Source organism: Polyodon spathula, chromosome 18 (genome assembly GCF_017654505.1).
Source record: "Polyodon spathula isolate WHYD16114869_AA chromosome 18, ASM1765450v1, whole genome shotgun sequence".
In the NCBI taxonomy this organism is placed as follows: Eukaryota; Metazoa; Chordata; class Actinopteri; order Acipenseriformes; family Polyodontidae; genus Polyodon; species Polyodon spathula.
The window spans coordinates 19,602,235-19,612,738 of record NC_054551.1 but is presented as its reverse complement, the minus strand read 5'-3'; the positions used below and the strand labels follow the sequence as shown (position 1 = coordinate 19,612,738).

Genomic DNA, 10,504 nt, shown 5'->3' with positions numbered 1-10,504 from the left:
TGAACTAAAGTCCACCGATTGCATCCTATTTTTAACATTACTGGTATGTTTAAAAACAGTGTAAAAAAGCTACAAGTATAAAAAACTATTCTTAAAAGCTTTGTGAATCTTACTATGCAAATATATTTAAATGTGATTGAAAGATGACTGTTTCAGATTGTTTCTGGCCTACATGAATTCTAATTGCACAGTTAAATGTACATTCCTAATTGATTGAGAGGACGAGGCACTCGTTGAACCCTATGGAGTCCTACTGTCAATGCTATTGTAATCGAGCATTATTAATGTAGCAAAATGGGTTGAAGATGAATACAAAAAGCACACTGGTCATGAGGAACAGCTTTCAGTTCCTCTTTTGTGTTAATGAAGTTTCATTTTCTATGCATTGCTGACAATCATATACAGTTTGTGTCCTTCTCACACTGTTGCTTGGTTCTGCTTTTTGTAGAAAGGAAAAATAAACCAACTTTTTTGGTTTTACACAGGCAGCTACATTGGAGATCACAGGGAGCAGGTGGATTGTAGGAAGGAAATCCCTCTGTGCTGGGATGTGTTCTAGGGCTTCATGGGCTGTGTTGTTTTTTTTGATATTAATACATTTCACTTCAGGCCAGGGGCAGATTTCCTGCAGGAATGAAGCAGGGGACCCAGTTGACTGGTAGGTGACGGTCTATATATTTTACCTGCATTAGGATGTTCTGCTTGCTGTACCTATCTTTTTAACTGAACATATTCAAATCTGTACAGTACATTTATACACATTTGACCAAAGCGCTGTTTTCTGACCCGCTCATTTGCCCAAGCGACGAGTTTCAGATAGTTAATCTTTCAAAATCCAGATGAATATTTAAATATTCTTTCCAAAAAAAAAGAAAAGAAAAACAGTCTTGGCATCTGGGAAATCTGCGTAAGGCAGTATAGACTTCACGCAGACAGTCAAGCAGAGACAATTGTGCCAAATTGAGTGGTGCTTTGTTGTGATGTGGCATAATGTCCGCTGGGGGCTAAATTGAAACCACAATCACTTGTTACCAGATCCTGGATGAAATCCCCAGCCACCAGAGGTGAAAGGTATGAAAGGCTAATGGATTAACCTGCTTTGCCCTTATTTCAAACATACTGTTATTTGTATTGTAGCAGAAAACATTGTAGGCCTATAATATAGCACTGTGGTGTAAGAGAACTTTATTAACAGAAATTGAGTAACATATATATTACTCAGCAGACGTTACAAAGATCTGCAGAATATCAGTGTAACAATTATTATTATTATTATTATTATTATTATTATTATTATTATTAAATTTGTTGTTATGATTATTATTGTTTGGAAGTATTTTAATATAGAATGACAGAGATATTCTTTTTTTCTACATCCATGTTTCTCTAAGAGGGATATTAGTCATGTTACTGGATTATTTTGCAAATTTCATCTCCTGTTGCTGTGACAACACAGAAACTCAACATTATTTATTTGAAGAAGCTAGGAATAGACCACAATGTTAAAAAAAAAAAAAAAACTAGGCAGGAATCCCAGAGGGTAGGATATGTTTTTTGACACAAAGCTGGGCTAACATGAGCTGAAGCCCTTTAGTGCTCATTACCCTGTCGGCAATGTCTCCTGAAATTAGATTATCAAAGGTATTATCATACTGTAGGTCAGATTAGTAGCACTCTGCTAGGTTAACAGATACTTAATGGCTCATACTACATACAACCCATAAATAATATATTTAACACAGTTTAGTTCTGTAATATTGGTAAGGAGAGTGGACATTCAATTTTTGTGGTTTAACTTACCTGACAAATAAATGAAACATAAAAATGATTTTTCATTTTATGTCACATTTAGCTTACTCAGTTTATTAAACCCTCAGTTTCACAGGTTCTTTGCACTCACGCATTGAAAACATATGCATTTTGGGGTTTTCCGTCGTTATGGCTGATGACTTATGTGCGGCAAATTCCTCTGAAATTTGGAATAATTCAGGTTTTGCACAGTTGTCATGTGTTTGGAATGTGGCTGGGCTGCAGTAATGGAAGGGTATCACAAATGAGAAGCATACAGCAGGATGTGCCTTTTAAGAATGTGGGTTGGGTCAGTAATGAGTGTGTGTGTGTGTGTGTGCAAGCGATCAGAAACTAGCAGGTGTGTTTTCGCTCCTTATCAAATCAACATTAAATAACTCCAGAACCATGTTTTATAGTTACAGTGCTCACATCTTTCGAACACCTTAACCTGTTGATTATCTAGGAGCTAGACGGCACATCAGCCTAATTCACTAGCTCAAGACACAAGAGAAATGTCACCAATGCAGCACACATTTCAGCAGAATTGTCAATCTCTGCTTGGGAGAGACTCGGGGCCGAATGACAGGGGTTGTTCATGTCATTATTATTTTCAGTATCACTCTGCTCTCTTCCTTTTTTCGCAGGTTTGTCATTTATAAATTCCCCAGTACAAGATTAACGAGACAGGGAGCGGGCTGGATTACATATACCTGGACCCCTCTGTTGAGGACTGGTAGCTCTGCAAGTTCCTGGTTAATACAAACCAGGGAGCCATGGGGGAGACTCTGGGACAGCTTTACCAGGCTCACAAATATCAAGTAAAGAGGAGCGCTTCAGTATTATCTTGGTCCATTTATAAATCTAGTTGGAATACCGTATGTATACCGTGCATAATAAGGCAGTAATTCTTTCACAGTTTTTTTGTGTTGTAATGAACCTCCTTCTAGCAGCTGATGATTTATAACATTCAGTTCAATGGGCTGAGATGCCAAGTCATTACAACGTCATGCAAAAATGAATCAATGGTGTAATGTTTCCAATCAGTGTGTTTAAACGTAACCCAGACCCCATGCTAAATCCACAACATATTTCCCCAAAACAACAAAACAAAACAAAACAAAAAACAGCACAATACTGCATGTCTTTCTGAGATCTAGCTGTGCTCCATGGCTAACTGTGTATTCACAGCTCTAAGGCAATCTCATTGCATGCTATCAAGAAATTAAACTGGCCTGTTTTGATTGATTGAGGCGATGTAAATTTAGTGAAAGCCTAATTTGGAGATTTTCAATTTAGTTTTTCAACTTCAGAATTCAACACTGCATGGCAATGCCTAGAAGTTGGAATAATGTCAGGATGTACCATTTCTCCACTGGCTTTTACCATGGCAATGGAAGTAATTATTAGGGCATCAAAATGGGTAGTGGGAGGAGAGCGCTTGGCTTCTGGAATGCGACTACCACCAATTCGAGCATACATGGATGATATGACAACAATGACTACAACAGTAGCCTGCACTAATCGATTATTGGACAAATTAACCAATAACATTGAATGGGCACAAATGCAGTTCAAGCCCACTAAATCAAGGAGCATCTCTATAATTAAAGGTAAAGTAGTAAATAAAAAAGGTTCTACATTAATGGTGAGGCAATACCAACAGTGTCTGAGAAGCCAGTGAAAAGTCTAGGGAGATGATACGACGAGGATCTAAAGGACACAGTTCATGTGGGAGAAGTTAGACAATCTGTGAGGCGTGTGAGTAAAAATTGATTTTTCCAGACAGTGATTTATGTGTAAAAATTAAAATTTTATTTAATATTACACGGAAAAAAAAAGAAAAATAATAAAGAAGGATGTGAGGGAGGGAGTGCTGGAGTAATCAAAAATAAAGGAACGGAAGCCTCTTAGTCCTCTTCGCGCTCTGCTTAAATCCAAAAATAAAACAAAAAGGAATAAAAACAGAAAAGAGCCAAGTTAGTAAGGCCTCTGTTCGTGACACAGTCCAAAACTCCCACGTACTTCCCTCCAGCCTTTTTTCCCCCGCCTCTATTCCTTAGGACCAACCCCGAACACAGTAGCGCGTTCCCTTTAGTATGCAAACCCCGTCCCGGTAGTCAGTGGATCACCAATCCCAAACTGACAGGTATCCTTAATTTCACTTGACTCCAGTGGCTGGAATTTACATACTCGTACTTCCGCCCCTCACCAAGGTGCCGCCCCTCAAAAAGATGACTTTTGTCATGGTCACAAGACCTTGGTAAGGGAAGTCCCGAGTTGGTTTGATGCCTTCTACTGTTGGGAGGCTGAATTGCAGACCGAAACCCCTTTGACTCATCACACAATCTTTTTAACTATTTTCCTTTTTCTTCTCAGGGTAGAATGGACTAAGTTAATTGAGCCCCCCCCGCCCCCCTTTTATTGGACAGATTGTTTGTATGTAGGATGAAGAACAAGAAAAGATTGCAGTGGCTGTGGGGCCGATTTGTTTTATATTTAAATAACTGTCGCAGATAATAAGATTTTCAATACTAATTAATCAAGGATAAGCAAATTATCAGTAATATTATGAGGACTGGTTATTGTTGAATCCGAGTACACATGCATCCCATAAATTGGTATGCATATTTCTGAGTGATAATGGCTATATCAATGTGAGGATAACCCCTTCCTTTCCAGGTAACAGTGAAATAATATACGGTTTAGAGAGCTGTGTTTAACATCAACAGCAAAACTAGACAGTGTGAACAACGAGGCTGAAGCCTAGAAGTGAATGCAAAAAGCTATTTAATGAGATTCACATTAACAGTGATTGCCTTTCAATAAGGTTCCTTTCTGCACTAATCACATTAAAACTACATTTAGAGAAGGGTAGGTATTTGTCTTTCATGTCTGGCTAAAAGTTAATGAATTCCAGGCAGTTTGGAGGTTGACCTCGAGTTGATAAGCATGTTTGTGCCAAACCGAGACCACCCTGACCAAGCAATGGCACTATAATCTCAACACATTGATTCTACACTAAAAGGACAGCTACAATTGCATGAGCCATTGTAGCATGGTAGAGGAATGGTACCACAGCTGTATAATGTGTATAATCTGACATACCGATTATAAAAACCACTAAACAAGTATATCTTATTTTAGATTTACAGCAATAAAGGCCAGTAAAAGCCCAGGTTACAGACTACATTAAAGCTGTGTTAAAGTATTAAAGACTTTCATTGTATTTCATTTGCAGATTAGCAATTATTAAGTTTTGTTGTTAAAAACTTTTCCATCTTTCTTTGACTAGTCCAACACCGCAGCGTATCTGATGTATAACGATGACCCTCTGTCACTGGATTACAAGAAAGGTCGTGGCCACACCAAACGTAATTTCATTTACACAAGGACAGCAAGTTGTTTCAGCAGACTCTTTCAAGTTGACATTTTAAATGATGTATTCTATGACGTATGCCTAAAGTCAAGTCATGTAATTAAAGCTCAAGTTAATGTGAAGCTGCATTCCTTACTAATATACCTTATTCACGCCCATTGCATATTGCAAATGTGACTGCTAATAAAATGGAAGAAACATGGTTTCAGTGAGTGTGGCTCGCGCATTATTTAGGGAGTGTGGAGAGGGTATGAATGCTAAAATCAATCAGGAAAGCTAAACTAAAAGCCAAATTCAATTAATATTTTAGGAAGTGTTATACATCCTCAAACCCTGTAGAATAATACCCAAAATTCCACTAGTCATGCTCATGCAAAAACAGGACAATTTTATATTCCCATATTTGAAGGTCGATGGTGTGAAAGGCGGTTCCTAATGTTCACCCTCCTACAGTGTCACTATGGGGTGTGGTCACCACGGACACTAATTGGTGTGACTAGTGACTGTGTATACATTTTTAAAGGAATTATAGCTAACAAAAGAATTCCATACTTCTTAGCCATTTTACACTTCAATTACTACAGATGTCTGAAATATGTAGTTTTAAAAGAAACATGTTATAGCACACATGTATTTTAATTTAAATTAAATTTTATGAAACCATTTTGTTATTTAAAATTACTTTAATATCCACATCTCTGAATATGAATGAGTATCCCTTTGTTGTTTGGAGCAGTGTATTTGGACATTGTGAGCTGGAAGTTTGAAACTACAATACTCTCAATGAAATGGGAACTTGTTTATTGTGAAAAGCAGTGTAAAACCTTCAAGAAATGTAAAAGACAGATTTATTCATAGCACTTTTTTTTCGACTGGTTGCTGACATTAGGATGGGAAAACAAGCTTGTAAACGGATGAATTACTATATATATATATATAACTGTCAGTTTATTACAATCTATTCCTGTGAGCTGCAATGCCATCTCTGATGTCTGCATGTTTGCTTGAACTGGGAGGTAAAGGTTGTCACAAGTGGTGTTCACTGGCAGAAAAGTCTTGTACTATTGGTAGGGTCTGCAGAGGAGGAGCAGGGCAAAGACCCTGATAATGAGACGGCACACAACTTTCCACAAATAGAGCCTTTTGGACTTCTATCTGTTTATCTTTGGATTGGTGGGGTCATGTCCTTATAGTGTGATTGACTATGCATAGTGAATAAAACACTACACTATAACATTAACAATGCCACTGTGGTCAACTAAGTAAAGTTTGCTCATGTTGCACAATGTAATAAAACGATCCTGCTTAGCTTTTCTGTTAGGAAAATGGCAACTGTACTTTTTCTTGACATCAGATTAAAGAAACGAACATTTTACATTACATTTAAAAGTCCTTAATAGGGTTTATGCAAGATGACGCAACACATGAGCAATGTGAGTTTTTTGTTTCAGGAATTCAAATGTATTATTTGCATTATATAACTGTCATTGGGCACCAGTAAAAGAACGTTCCAGAATTGTATCAGCTCATATGCTCACATGGTTGTGTAATATTCAGCATCTGTGAGCAGTGCTATTCAGGGTGAGTTGAGTCCATTGAGGCTATAGGACAGTAGAGGCTCAGTCTGTGAAACGTTATTAGCATTAGTCACTATTGGATCCAGGAAAAGGAACCACAGATGGCAGAGTTTGGCAAACTAGCTGCACCTGCTTAGTGGATATGAAATCCCATTATTCCATTTCAGCCACTTTACCCATTCTCTTACATATTCTTTGTTGCACTTTTGCCTTGCCTAAAAGTGTTACCATACAGCTTTGGTACTTGTAATCCTGCATCTCTTAATGACAGATAAATGTACATAAATGCATTGGAATATGAGCTTTAAGAAACTAAACAGAGCCCAAACTGTCCCAGGTGCCATATAGTTTTTTCGACCTACTGTATGCATTGCAGTGCTTTGAGTAAGGTTCCCTAGTACAGTATGCACTGTTTGATGAGTGCAGTGTTCAAATGACCAGGGTTTCTGGCTCAGTCACAGCATCCCCCGATTCCCACCTTTCCCAGAGAGGGGTTATGGCTGGCCTCCAACTGGGAAGCAGAATGGACAGACTGCTCTCTGTGTCACCTATAAATACAGCCAATTCACTGAAATAGGTGAGGTGAGGCATGAACTGAGAAAATCTTTGAAAAGGCGCCTCAAAAAATACCTTTTTGATAAAGTTGATTTTGTTTTGTTTTTTTTCAGCCGAGCAACTTCTGTACTACAACCCACGTGTCTACAACTGCTCCTTGCCGGAGGTCTTTCTGCCAGCGGTGTCCAATCTGAGCTACATCTGTCAGGGGTCCAAGATACCCCAGTTACCCAGGAGGAGAGTGTGGAAGCTGGTGTCAGCCCGCGGGGAGAGCTTCTTAAACTTTGCTAAATCTCGCTATTATGTAAACGGTGAGGGGGATTTTGCTTTCGGTTAAAAATACCACTTTTAAACTTTTACACTTTTAAACTGGTCACGCTGGTTCCAAAGAAGGTAATGCTGATTCAAGGGCCTCAGAGCCTTGTGATATAATAGGACATTCAGTATAGACTATCTAAAGGAATACTGTTTGGTTAAATCAATCAGTGCTGTCAAGCTGCATTGTTATATACCAGCTGGGTAACTAACCTAACCAACAAGAAACCAGTGAAATTGCATAAAAATACCAAGCTACTTCTGTCATTGGCAAACCTACAGAGACTAGGATTTCTGTAATGCTTGCATAGATATTACTAAAGTATTTCTTGGTAACTAACCACAATGAAAAACAATGTCACTTTTAGGAGATTATTTTCAGTTTAATTATTACAGTACAGTAGTCTCTGTATATAGGAACACCTCCTAAGAGAACACTTCGGCTTAGGAAACAACCTTGTGGTGAAATGGAATTTCCCCATTGTAAATGCTCAGCCTAAAGGAACAGGGATGGCTTAAAAGAGAACCTTTTTGGCATAGAGTGATTCCTTGCTAACCGATTAAAAACTGATACAGTACTGTTTTGTAACCTGATAGCTCATCATCACCAAACTCAAATTCAAATGGTTTATTCAATCTTTTCAAAACTGATTTGTCATTGTGAGAGTAATCCAGAGCTGATGCTGCATTTTTTATGTTGATGCATGCGTGTCATCATGACATAAGTAATAAATACATTTGTATTTATTGATTCATATTGTGATTGGCCTTGGCAGTTGTGTCCAGTGGTCATCTCTAAGAGAACACTTTGCTTGCTTCCTCAGGGGTGTTCTCTTAGCCAGAGACTACTGTTTATATTTACTGATTGATTGTCTTCAAGGCATAATAAAAACAGTACAAGAAATAAAATACTTTAAATGTTTCTTCTTTCCAACCCTAGGGATACATATTAATTGTAGTGTCACTGTCCTAATAATGATGATGATAAGTAATGTTTTGGTTTTTTTTTTTTTAGCATTTTATGCATAATATCACACAGTTATCATCATTTCTGTTATGTGTTTTTATGCATAGTCACACTATAATTAACATTTTACCTAGGGCTACTTATTTGTGGCAAGTTTTGTCCTGTAACGATAGTTTTAATTCTCTGAGAAAATGCACAATAAATTTAGACATACTGAGACATTGATCATAAACTGTGGTATATAAGCCTTTGAGAGAGAACTACTACAGTAGGAAGCATATTGGGGTCTAAAAGCCCAAGGAACATTATCCATTACTGTCACCAGATGGTCCTATGTTTTAGCCAACGTTTTATAACATATTTATTGTGTTTGAATTATTTATCGCTATGTCAGTGTCAGTGGGGACTTTTTCGTGAACAAAACTGAAAAGGGTTTTTAAGGAGGTAAAACAGTTCTGTGGTCATTGACTCTTGCAACACTAAAGGGATAAGATACAACTGTATTTTTTTAAAGCATTTTATTTTACCAGGGAATTTGCATGGTTTGCATCAAGCACTTCTTTTTATGGGTGATCCTAGAGTACTCAAGGATAGTTTGTCGATGCAAGCCAGGGAGAATCCCAAGGGGCTTCAGAATCCAGCTGTGGCTTATCCCAGACGAGTATAGGATCATAAAATCAATCTCTAAGTCATTTTAAAAAGAAACTACCCAAGGAAAACTATAACGATGAAAAAATGGGCCTGGTATTATCGTCCCTATACTACTAGAGCAGTCTGTAATCTTAAATGTAGTTTTCTTTCTGTATATTATAGTGCTGAGAGAGTTATCATGCTTCTGGAGAACCGACTGAAATTCAGGCTTTCTCAGCATGTACAGTATTCTGAACAAATGAGTTTGAATATAAAATTACATTGTTAGATTGTGTTTTTTTTTATTTTTTCTTGGAAGTCTCTTTCTGCTCCCTTGTGTGCTTGACAGCTGATTTCTTGCACATGATTTATAGTTTACAATCCATGTGATGTATGTGGATTTTTTTTTTTTCAAACAGAACTTCAAGCGCTTTCTCTTTTTGTCTTACTCACCCACAAATATTTATGCAGCCTGGGTCACTCAGGTTTTGAAGAGCAATTTGTTGACAGAAACGTGACAACAGAAAGAACATGAGCTGCCCTTGAATTGCTCTCCCTGAGCATGTTTACAATGTGAAGAGAATCAGACTGCTGGGACCTGTTCTATTCTACTCCTACTTCGATCACTCCAAATGGTGCGTCTCCCAGCTCTTCAGAGACCAGTGGAGCTGTATCGGAGACCTCAATCGCGAAGACCGCCAGGCATGGAAGGGCGGGGGTCTTATCTGTACTTAGAACCCACTCATCTACAGAGCATTCAGAAAGGCTATATCTTGGTATAAAGGGTGTCAGTAACACATGCTGAAACACCAAGACCAATTATTACATTTCATCAATGACAGAATATCATGCCCAATTGCATTGTTATTTGTATCCAGTATTAAAAATAAAATACAAAAGAAAAGTATGTATTTCTGATGTATTTAGATTGGTATGCAAGATATTACTGAGATGCATGTTTTCATAGCTCTATTTTGTATTTACAGCTGTGGCAGAGGGTGTGTATTTTATTGGATAGTGACATGTGTGTGACTAGCACTTATTCCTAACTTTAGCTGACATGTATCTAGTGAACCATTAATCCAGCTGAAGTGAAACTTGTCAAGGACATTCTTAAGCACAGGTTGAGGGTATTAGGAGTTGGGGGATGTCACTCTGTCTTATAAAAAGTTCTTATCCAGATGATTTACTTGACTGACATGCTTGTTACTAAATCGTATGTGTATGTCTTGTAAAAACAGATCATGTAAAAAGATCTAAAATCAAAGCTATGAGGAAGTGTCTTGTATTGCG

The 10,504-nt window shown here is 37.8% G+C and overlaps 1 pseudogene; it reads left to right on the top strand.

The window, feature by feature from the left end:
* Positions 1-410: 410 nt before the first annotated feature.
* On the top strand, positions 411-10,493 carry LOC121330701 (annotated as a pseudogene).
* Positions 10,494-10,504: the final 11 nt, after the last annotated feature.